A 12,331-nucleotide genomic window follows, 5' to 3' on the forward strand; every position below is an offset into this window, starting at 1 on the left:
TAAAAATAAAAACATTGCAATTTGACGGAAGACTAAATATAGTATAATTGAAATTTGGAAGAATGAAATGACAAAAGGCAAACTTAGAGGACTGAAATGACAAAAGGTAAAACTTAGAAGATGAGTTTTGCATTTTTGGCCTTTATTTTATTAAGTAAGGTTGTAACCTAGGTAAAACTTAGAAGATGAGTTTTGCATTTTGGCCTTTATTTTATTAAGTAAGGTTGTAACTTTAGGTTACAACTAATTTTGTAGCTGAACTTTGTCCTCCAATTAATAGGAAAAATTGTTTTGGTGTGTTTTTGTGTTGATTTCTCAAGAAAATAAAATAGAAGTTTAACCAATTTAGGATTTTATTAATGAATTAATGATGTGATAGCATCTTAACCATTTATTTTTAAAGAAATGTGGAGATTTAAAAAACTTGTGTCCTAGCAAATCTAGAAGATATCAATACCTCTTCAAAAGAATGTACTTTTGAAGTTTAAATATTATTTTTCATTTTTCATTTTTTGGGTAAATTTCAAATTACATCCCTGAAGTTTGGGATTGTTTGGATTTTACACCCTAAAGTTTCAAAAACTTGATTTTTCACTTTGAAGTTTGGTTCCGTTAGCAATTCACTCTCCACAGTTAGTTTCTGCTACTAACTGACACATCATTGTGCTGATCTGTTTTATTTTTCCCAATCAGTGAAGACAAAGAGCAAGCATGGTGCATTCCAATATGGTGCCGATTTGCCCAAAGTTAAAACAAAAAAAAATCCAATCCTAAACTACATCATTTCAACCTAGTGGGGTTGCTCTTCTCTTTACTAAGTCCATTCTAAGATTACATCTCTTCTTGTTACCAAATGGACATCCAAAGAAAAACTGATCTAAGTCCTACAACTACTTCATCTTCTCTTTTTTTTCTTTCTTCTTTTTTTTTTTCTTTTTTTTTTTTTTGAACTATCTACTACATTTTAAATGAACAAATTAAAGACGAAAGAAAAAGAAAAACACAATGGAAGCACCCAAGATATGAAGAAGAGGTCATGAACTGATCAATGAGACAACTATCATAGTGGCTGGAAGCATGGACCATCATGTGAAGACAATACAAGAAGCAATCTAGTCAAACAATTCTATCAACCAAAAAAAAAAAAAAAACCAACAAGTCCAAATCCAATAACAAAAATCCAACAAGAAAAAGCGAGAGAGAGAGAAACAAAGAGCTAGAAAGAAGAAAATGAGAACTCACAGTCACTATGGCCATCGCCGGACGCTACCAAGATGATGGGTTCACGATGAGCAAGAGAAAAGCAACTCACAATTGGAGTTGCCGTCGCCATCGACGCATCTAGAGCCTTCGACAAGGGAGGTGAGAAGTTTGGGTTAGAGAGGTCTGGTTCACGTGAGCCAAAATGGGAAATTAACCCTGTTTATCAAACAATATAATTAGTAGACACTGTTTTCAAACTATATTTTTTACTAGCATCTTGAGTCTCTTAGACTCGATTTAGGGCCTATAAATCGAGTTTCACAAACTCAATTTTCATGGCCTGATATGGCATTTTTTCCACATGGCGACCACCTGGAAATCGAGTCTCTAAGACTTGATTTATAAGCCAAAAATAATAATAATAATTTAAGTCTAAGTCATGTACAATCCATCCAGAAATACCCAAAAAAAAAAATTTAAGAAAACCCAAATCATCAGAGAGAGTTGAAGCAATCTCAAACTCGGATTTCAATGAAGTCTATGATCTCAAACCCGGATTTCAACATAGAAGAAGAAGAGTTGAAGCGAACAAAGCATAGAAAAACCGAGATGCGAGATCCGGAATCGGATCCAAAACCCTAGACGATCAAATGGAGATCCGAATCGGAGCAAAGCTCGTTGAAGCTCTCCGCCAAGTCCGCCGCAATTCCTCCTCCTTACCATCGTCAACCAAGCTCTCCACCAAGTAGAAGCAGAACAATCACTTTTCGTTGGATTTCAACAATCACTTTTCATTCCCAAACCCACACAACCCACAACCCACTCACCGTTTCCCACAACCCAACCACCGACTCCACAACCCAGTCATCGAATCCCATAACCCAGCCATCGAATCCCACAACCCAACCACCAATTCATCGATTCCACAACCTAGCAACCATCGTGACCCACACCTCAACCTTGAACACAAACGCCGATGTCCACCACAGATGCTGATCTCCACAAACCCACACCGTCCACCACGCCGATCCCTACAAACCCACACCCTCCATGCCGATCTAAGGGAGATGGACCGAGACAAAGAAAGGAGAGATGCTGATCTAAAAGGACTAAGACAGAGGAAGGACCGAGACAGAGAGTGGGGAGAGAGGAAGAGAAGGTGTAAATTTTTTTTTTTTTGGGTATTTCTGGGAATAAGCGTACGAGACTTAGACTTAATTTTTTTTTTTTTATTGCCTTATAAATCGAGTCTTAGAAACTCGATTTCCAGGTGGACGCCACATGGAAAAAATGTCATATCAGACGTGATCACATCCATGAAAATCGAGTCTTTGAGACTCGATTTATAGCCCAAAATCGAGTCTAAAAGACTCGAGATGTTAGTAAAATATATACTTTTGAAATTGTGCCTACTAACTATATAGTTAGAAAAATGGGCTTAATTCCCAATTTTGGCAGTTCACGCATTCTTGAATGTTTTGCCTTCATGGGGTATTGATTTTGATTTTATATCTAGGCAGAAATGGCACCGTTTTGGATCTTGCCATCTGCTCGTCTTCCCTCTTTACTGAAACAGCTTGTTTGTGGCTAATTTGGAAAAAATAAAACACATCAGCACAAGGAGCTATAACTTAACAGTAGAAACTAATTGTAAGGGGCGAATTGCTAACGGAACCAAATTTCATGGTGTAAAATCAAGTTTCTAAAATTTTGGAATGTAAAATCTAAACAACCTCAAACTTCAGGAGTGTAATTTGCAATTTACCCTACTTTTTTTTCTTCTATAGACTTCATTGTTTTGAAACTGTCAGTAGAAACTGATGACGCAAGTCAATTGTTGTTTTGACTTTTAAGGTAAACAATTTAATGAGGCAAATGAAATGGCACTAATGTTTGAAATGGTGCAGTTTATAGGGTGCATTGTTTTGAAACCAAATTAGAAATTGATTAGGCAAGTTAATTATTGTTTTGAGGTAAACAAATCAATGAGGCAAATGAACTGGCACTAATGTTTAAAATGGTGGAGTTTCTACCAAGAACATTGTAGTTATAACTTAATTGGTTAATACCTTCTGATGTTTCTATGATATCCAAAGTTCAAATCCCCCTCCTAAGTCTCCCCGTTATAACCACTGAATTATAAAAAGAAAACAATGGAGTTTTCAAGCCTTTAGACAAACCAATCAATGTAAGGAAGCACTTTATTTATTTATTCTTTTTGTTGATAATTCGATAGAATTGGGATTTGAGATTTGGGGAATCTGAAGTTTGAACCCTAAATATCTTCTTTGGAAACACTAGGAGCTAGGAGGTGTCAACCAATTGAATTACAAGGCTCTTGACAATGAACAAAATTTGTCTACAAACTTGGTTGTAACTTTGGACTACAACTTCACTTAATATCTTTTTTATTGGATGTGATTTTTTTTCTTTTTTCTTTTTTTTTTTTGACAAACAAGGGTATCTAGACCTCTTCGAGTATTAGATAATATTCCCTTAAACATGTGCAATTCCCCTGTCCGACACACACCGAGTTATTACATGGAGAAATCCTTTGGGGTGGCCCTAAGATGCTTTCAAGAGGTTTCGAACCCAAGATCTCATGAATACCATTAGATGTGAATTTTAACAAATCCACAATTAAATTACATTTTCTTCCAATATCCTTCATTCTTGCATAATTTCTAGAATATCAAAGATCAATAACTATGTCATCAATCAATTGTTTAAATTGCAAGTTTTTTAGTCTAAAATTATTTATAAAAAATAAGTTTATGGATTATATAGTAAATAACATCCAATTGACACAAAATTTGACATGTGTGTTAAGAGTGTAAAGAACATGCAATCCAACGGTTAAATTTTCAAAACATATAATAATATTAATTTTTTAAAAAGAAAATTGGGCTACAACAAAGTTTGCAACCAAACTTTATCCTTTGGCAAATCTCAAGTCGAGCTTATGTAATAATACATTATATTAGATTAAATAAAGCATTTTATTTTAAAATGGATAAAAGTTTCGTGTCCAACCAATAGAAAGAATCTTTGGTCAGATATTCATAATTGGAGTCCCTGATCAAACATCCTATGGCATGCTTTAGTTAAGTTTCAATTTCAAACAATCAACAAGCATACTTGATATTCGGTAAAATTGAAGCACAAATATAAGGCAAATAGGCAACCACCTAAAGCCCTCCAAATGAAAATAGGCCCCCAAATTTTAACCAATAAAGATATCTATGTACCAATGAGAGTATTAATTAAGTCCTAAATATCAGCCAATAAATAAAAAATAATTTTTTATCAAAGAAAAACCAGAAAAAGAAAAATCTTTTCATTGGATATGGCAATAACTTTTTGTTTTTCTTAGTTTTAGAGTGTAGAACTTATTAATCTCTCACACACAAATATTGTTCATAATTTTGCATCTATAAAAATAAATTTTAAATGAAAACAAAAACCAAAAATTAAATAAAAGTCTTTATTAATATTTAAATATAAGATAGACCCCACTTAAAGTAGCCGCCTTAGGCCCCACAATACCTTGAGCTGACCCTGAATCCATCAATACATTTTTCTTAAGATGAAAGAATCTTAATTCTCTATAAGATTGGTTTCTCTCTCTCTTGGTTCTCTTGTTGTAATTTTTTTTTTTTTTTGGTGAGAATCAACCTTGTATATGGGAAAACTGAATAGCTTTTATGCTAGAGAAATGATCAATTTCCTAGTTCAACTTTAATTTTCACTTGTCCATCAAAGTATGAGTCACATTAGGAAACCACTTTTCTCATTGACCAACTAGATAAGACACTAGGCTTCATTTGAGAGTTCATAAGAGAATGGAATGGAATTGAAAGGAATAATCATAAAAGAATGAAAATGAATGAAATGTATTTTTTTTTTTTTTTTTTTTTTTGAGAAACAATGAAATGTATTTAAGTAAGGGAAATGAACAGAAAAGAAAGAAATAGAATGAAATTAAGGAACCTTATTTGCATGTTTTGAAATAAAGGAATGGAAAGGAAATGAAATGAATGAAATGTAAGTAATCTTATTTGGGAGTAATATAGAGGGAAAAGAATGAAATCATTTTATGACAATATTACTATTAAATCCCTATTTTAAAATAAATGACTGAATATATAGGAGTATTTTGGAAGTTTTAGTAAAAATTTCATTAAATCTAATTTCATTCCCTCCAATTCCTCCCAATTTTTGGGGTAATGAAAATTTGAGGTTTTAATGGAATAGAGAGGAATAAGTGTTTCCTCCTACTCATTCCATTCCCTCCCATTTAGCCATTGTTTGAAAGGAGGGAATGGAATGGAAAGGAAGGAAGAGAATAATTTTATAATATTCTTCTATTCCTTTGTTTAGGAGTTTTAATGGAGAGAATGGAAAGTTCATTTTCTTATTTGAGAGTTTAAGTGGGAAGAAATGAAATGGGTAAAAGGAAACACCTATTCCTCTCTATTCCCTTAAAACCTCAAATTTTCATTCCTCTGAAATTAGGAGGAATTGGAGGGAATGGAATTAAATTTAATGAATTTTTTACTAAAACTCTCAAAATACTCCTATATATTCGGCCATTTATTTTAAAATAAGGGTCTAATAGTAATATTGTCATAAAATAATTCCATTTATTTCTCTCTATATTTTTCCCAAACAAGGTTACTTACATTCCATTCCTTTATTTTAAAACATCCAAATAAGGTTATTTATTCCATTTCATTCATTTCCATTCTTTTATGATCATTCAATTTAATTTCATTTCATTTCATTCCCTTATGCATCCCCAAACAAAGTCTGAAACTCCAAAATAAGGGAATGATATTTACATTCCCTCTATTAAAACTTTCAAATAAGGGAAGGGAATAATTTTATAAAATTATTCTTTTCATTTTATTCCTTTCCCTCCTCCCAAACGAGGGTTTAAATATATATAATGATTTTCTTACTAAACTTCGAACTTATAACATGTGCCTCATCATATGGGCCACCAAATTAATTTAGTCTTACACGGTTACACCCACCCCATAGAAAATGAGTTCAAAAAAAGAAATCAAATAATGACAATGTTATCCAAAAAAAAAAGAGGCAATTTTTTGTGTGGAGTAATTCTTAGGTACTCTCGGAATATGGTAAATGGTGCTCTCTTCTCTCACATTTATGATAGGGTCCACTCATTAAATTCATGATATAGTTCATCATAAATATAAAAGGAGAGAACACAATTTCACCATATTCTGAGAATAACTAAGAATTTTCCATGCACTTGTCATGCGAAAATGGTAATTTGTGTATTGCCTAGAAGCTTGTGTGATAAACAAATTGAATGCAACTTACTTTGACATTAATTAAAAAGTATAAGAATGCACGATCATATGAGTATGTGAAAGTGTGTCCTAAAAGTTATTGCTACATGATGAATAAACGCGATTCACGTCTTATTTTAAAATTTTAGATTTTTTTTTTTTTTGGTTATATAGGAAAAAATTTGAGATTAGTTTCTAACATATTTCTCATTTATATACCTATCCTATATTGAACTTAATTAGCATGTTTGAGGTTTTTCATGATTATATTTTATATAAAAATGAACATAGATGCTGGAAATTTCATAAATAATTGATGAACATATGATTTAACGTGCTAAATTTATATTCAAGATAGATCTGCATCATATAAATATCCTAAATAGTAAATAAACAGATCATGCCCATGCATCACATTTTTCCACATGGTTTGTTTTTATTATTCCTCATATTTCTCCACTTCACTGTAGTGATTGTTGTGCTTTGAACTCCGAACACTTGGGCCATGAAAAAATCATAAATGAAGGTCATTTTTTTTTTTTGAAGAGAAATGAAGGTCATTTGATTGAATATATATATTAGAAACAATTGAATATATTACATGGTCCTAATTATTAAGCTGTCAAAGTCCAACCATCCCTCAAAAATAAATTTTTTAAGTAACACGGGACAAACCAACACGCATAGAAGTACAGCTTGTTGACAGTTAGGTGCTGAAGATTATTAGGTGGATGAGTGTACTGTTTATTTAAGCTTCGCCACGGTGGTGACCCATTGTGTCAATTAATGACAGATGAATCAACTGCTAGATCACTTGTAAAAAAGGCACACACGGGTGAAAATTTTCAAAAGTATGGAATAATCTTTTCCACGAAGAAAATTGTGGTGGAAAAGGAATCTATACAATTTTTAGGCTCAATTTTAAATCAATTAGGTTTAAAACTACAACATATAATTTTTAAAATTAGAAAATTTCCTACAAACTACCGAACATTAAAATAAAAAACCCAAATTTGTGCCGATCAAGATCCTTGAAGATACTATGGCTCAAAAGACCAATGTTCATAATGGCCTATAAAGCAAACAAATTTGTAGGGGGGAAAAATGCTAGTCTAGACTCAAGGGTTAGCTTAGAGTTGGGTCCTATATATATATATATAGGTTTATTTATAAACACGTGAACATAAACTTGTCTAAATATAGATCATAGTGTCTATGAGTATGATTAAACAATGTTCAAGATGTTGTCAAGTCAGAGTACAAGAACATGAAACTGTAGATTCAAGGAATCAAGATTTAATAGTTTTAACCGATCGAAACTAAAGTTCAATCGATCAAAAGTTGATTTCCAGAATTTGTTTTTCAGCTCATTAAGCCCGGTAAGTGATTAGGGTTTCATTCCAACTACACTTTGTATTCTCCTTCCAAAGTCACTACTGGAAATCAATCTATATACAATCTAAACCGGAAGATCTGAAGTTACTACAAACCAGTTATCAAAGGTGTTAGATCTAAACCTTCAAGTGCAATCCTAGATTCGTAGACTAGAGGTCTATATTGGAGAAAATCTTTAATGGGATTTTGAAGTACGTGAATTGGAGGTTCACGTTGCAGCAGTTCACTATAAAGGAAGTTTGTGGGATACAGACTCAATTTGGTAACTGAAGTTAGATTTACTACAAATTGATATTCTTGACTGTAAATCTCCAGCTTATAGTGAATCTGTTACCTCGGGATTGATTAGGTCAAGTACCCTAGGTTTTTCCTTTGGAACAAGTTGTTTCATAAGGTTTTCTTGGTCATTACATCCTGTGTCATATTTATTTTTTGCTGTGTTTGATGTGTATGCTTGATTGTTTAACCTAAGTCTCTCATAATTGATCTAATTAACAACTTGGCCTTAAAACTAGTCAAACATTGTTTGTCTCAAGGGTCTAACAAAATATTATTTTTTACTCTTTTATTTTATTCTATTATTTGTCAAAATATGAAGTTTGATAATTAGAGTATGGAAACATCAATTATGCTATTTAAAGAAAATATGACATGGCAAGATTCTAGAACATAATTTAAAATCAAATAAAAAGAACATATATTATAATAATTTAATCTAAAATTGTCAGTGCCCAAAAACTGATCTGACAAAATATGAAAATGTAAAAAAAGAAGTAAGTCTGCTACAGTTTTATTATATATTATAAATTAATTATAGATAATAAAAAATTAAAGCTCTAGTGTTTTCCACTGTACATATATATACAAATAAGTCAAACCATGTTTATTCCTTCTTTCTACAATTATTTTTTTCCAAGATTTTTCATTTCAAACTTGAGTAAGTTATGCCAAAAAATTTTGAGTTCTTATGTCATATTCTTAGAAACGACCTTTTGTTTGCAATTCATATGGTAAATATATCCTTATCACTATTCATGTACCCTAGGCACTTTGAAAAGAAATAAAAAGTTAGTCTTGATGCTTTATTTAGTCTTGATGCTTTTCCAAAATCAACCCAAAAAAAAAGATGTAATTTTCCCTTAACACTTTTTTTTTTTTTTTTTTTTTTTTTTGCTTATAAGAATATAGCAACTTTATTAAGAAGAAGATAAACTCATTACATCATGAGCCAAAGAAGACTCAATCATATACCTGTTTTCCTCTATCCTAAGTTATAAATTTATCAATACCTTTGGCAAACTAGACTAGGGTATAAGTTGGTCGATTTCCCTATCGCATCACATGTGACACTCTTGCCACTCTAAATACCTCCATTTGTTGTTGGATCCCCTCAATAAAATTAGCAATAGTTACTGCCCTCAAACCCCGCATCACGTACACCAACCTCCCAGGCAAAACGAACTCCTTCCGCCAAGGCCATTGCTACTGTTTCCAAGGGCCCCAACTTCATGTGTAGAGTTTTACTCATAGCCACTTCAATTCTTCCAGCCGAGTCATGGATAATCACTTTGTAAGGTTGAATTTATTCAATCATGTGTTGGCTTTATTCCATGCTAAATTTGTTTGTACCTTAGCAATTAAATACTCTGTATTTAGGTGGGAATCATGTAAGGGTTGTGTGTGTGTGTGTGAGTGTGAAGAAAACTCAAGATGTGTGCAAATCAAAGGAGGCTCGCGACTAAATCTAATATTCACATGTGTAGCATGCAGGGAGTTGAAGGGTCATGACAGCTAAAGCACTAAAGGACAAAAATATACAGTCTGGCCATGCAATTAGCTCGCGACTCATTCCAGTCGCGAGGGTGAGTCCCCAAAATGCCCTGTTTGGATGAAACTTGATTTTTCACATTCCTCACATACACTACTATAAATACCCTTATACCCACGAAATGTAGAGAGCTTCCAGAGATAATTTTGAGAGAGAAACCTTAGAGAAAAACAAGATTGACTCGTCCACAATTTTCATCATTTAATTCTCTAAATTCCTCTACTCTCACCCTCTCTATTGACATATCCTTAAGAGGTACATTTTGCGAAATCCTTATCTCACCATACCCGTATCTGTGGAGAGGTATTTTGGTGCTTGGGAAGTAGTTCAGAGATGACCAATTTACTTGGTTGATGCAATGGGCTTATTGCGGGATCCGGGAAGCTAAAGAAGACAAGGTTAAGCGTAACCTTGTTGGAGCAAGAAGCTTGGAGGGCTTAGGTGCATTGGGTAGATTAGGCTTGGAAGGTCTTCTGCTATTCATGTATCCCAATTGTATTCTTTAGTGGATCATTTGACCGCTTGGAGGGCGGCAGAGAGGTTTTTCGCCGTGTTCTTCGGTTTCCTCTTCGATAACACGTGTCGGTGTTATCTTTGTATTTGCATCTCTCTTCCCTTACTCTTTACCTTTTAATTTCTATTGTGTTTGTGATTAATTATAGTTTAGAGAGTTTTACCTATTTGGTTATAGCTTATATACATCATTCCACACATATATTGTTTGTATATAAGCTTGTGTTGGTATTATTAAATTTAGGGATCTAAACATTCATTAGTGTTTTACACACTAATTGAACTTTCATTTGGTATTAGAACAGGTGCACTTGCTATGGTTTCATTACCTAAGTGTGATCCTAGACCCCTTAGCTATGGATGAAGCTATGGAAAAGGCTATGTTGAACTGTGGTTTAAATGTTTGTGATAATGACTCTATGAGTATGTTTGAAGAATGTCCTAACAATGAACTTCTAGAGTTATTAAAAACAAAGAAACATGCTAGAATGTTTGTTCACATGCTGAAATATTTTGAAAATGAGAACCATATGCTACACAATAGTCTTTGTGAATCAAATTCCTTGATTAAGAAGTATAAAAGAAGGAATAGAATATTGTGTGATAAGGTTGATGATATTAAAAAGAAAATTCAATCTAACAAGAGAGTGGAAAATGAAGATTATTTTCTGTTTAAAGATCAAGAGTGCTTGTCCCATGTTCGCTTATTTGTGCACACCTCCTTGAAGGTATTTAATTTGTGTTTATGGTATCTTGACAACAGCTGTTCTTACCATATGACAGGAGATAAATTATTATTTAAGTCACTCAAAGAGAGGGTCGGTGACTATGTGACATTTGGTGATGGAAGCCATGCTCAAGTACTTGGCAAAGGGACTATTGAGATACCGGGACTATGTGAGAGACCGCGCCCCCATCCCCTTTTTTAGGATGTTTGGCCAAACCCATGTGAATAAGTGGAGTCGTGTTATTACCTCTCAAAATGGAGGTTCGACTAGTTATATTTTCTCCTTTAGATTAAGGGTTTTACAATGGAGTTGCCACTTATTTAATTATTGGGATAAATAAGAAAACCAAAATTGAAAAATTCCTCATTTTATTAATTTTCAATTGAATTTACATTGATCATAGGAAATTACTGTTGGAAAATCTTGGTTTTGTATCTCATACAAAACACAGCGGAAGCAACAAACACGAATCTACTTCATTCATGAAAGATAACATGTAACCTTGAATTATTGAACAAAGAATAGAAAGCGTACCTTGGTGCGATGAAATTCAAAACCAAGACTTGAGAATTACTTGGGAAAACTTTTAATCTTCACTCCAATTCCAATTGATGCCCAAGAAATATGGTCTCTCAATCAGTTTCCAAGGAGAGAATAAAAGAGTGTCCAACACTCACATACATCATTTCATTCCTTATATGATCTTAATAAAAATCACTTATTAAATTATGTATGTTTTTCTCCTTATATATAACTGATTGTCTAATTGGGCTAACCTTTTGGGTCATTCTAATTGGGCTCTAGTATGTGGCTTGGAGTGGGACCAAAAGGGAACAAATAAGACTCTAGCGCCAATGGGCCTTGGGCTTTTCTGTCAACTCTTGACAAGTCCAAAGTTACCATTAATTATATTCAATACCACTATAAGAATATACTTTAGGCCTTATTAATAAATTATATCTCAAGACTTTATTATACACGCAACCCCTTCATTAAAATATTCGTAGTAATACAAAGTCATGAAATAGACTGCTACTTTGAAGATTACTACATCTTAATCCTCGAGTACCCGATTTAATCTTTTATGTTATTCATCATATATTTATGAAATCCAATTTCATAAATATATACTTTAGTAACTCCTTACTAAAGTGGTTGGGTCCAACACTCTGAATAACCAAATTCATTAAACTTATCTCAAGAGAATATTTTATATCTCCATTAAGAGATTATGAATTCTATCTTGAAAATATATATTACATCAACACTAAATGCGGCTGCCTAACATACTGAGATTTTGACCGTAACTTATAGATCTCACTCCTGATATATCAAAGCAACCTACA

This window comes from Quercus robur, chromosome 2, assembly GCF_932294415.1.
Source record: "Quercus robur chromosome 2, dhQueRobu3.1, whole genome shotgun sequence".
NCBI classification, from domain to species: domain Eukaryota; kingdom Viridiplantae; phylum Streptophyta; class Magnoliopsida; order Fagales; family Fagaceae; genus Quercus; species Quercus robur.